The following is a 566-nucleotide window of genomic DNA, read 5'->3' on the forward strand; positions in this document are numbered from 1 at the left end:
ATAAATATCACACAATCTTAGTATAAAATTAAATGTTTCATGCTATATAACCAAACTATAATGTGAATGGTTGATTCTATGTAAATAGGTACTCTTATTGTTAATTGTCTCAGAGAATCTTTAATGCAACATTTCAGGATAACCCCCAATGTCTTTATTCTCACATTCAATTTCAAGAGCTAAATCTTCAACAGAGACTTACCTATGTCTGGTTTATCAAAATGTAAAACCCAAAAAGTCAATTATCTTTAAATCAGACAGTGCATGTACTCATATTTTCCATACACATCTACAAAGATGGCCACTTACTATGGTATATATCCTGCAGGGATCCACCTCCACAAAATTCCATGCATATCCAGAGTTTGTCTCTCCGTAAATAACTCCCAAAGTAAGCAACAATGTTTGGGTGTCTGCAGTCCTTCATCATCAGGATTTCTTGCTGGATAATTGTGAAGTCATCACCTGTAAGAACATTTACATCATAAAGAGACAATGGCAAAATGATTAATAACAGCCATCTAAAAAAGTTTTATTGAAACCAATTAACATTGGGAACATGGTGC

Source organism: Penaeus monodon, chromosome 20 (genome assembly GCF_015228065.2).
Source record: "Penaeus monodon isolate SGIC_2016 chromosome 20, NSTDA_Pmon_1, whole genome shotgun sequence".
NCBI lineage: Eukaryota > Metazoa > Arthropoda > Malacostraca > Decapoda > Penaeidae > Penaeus > Penaeus monodon.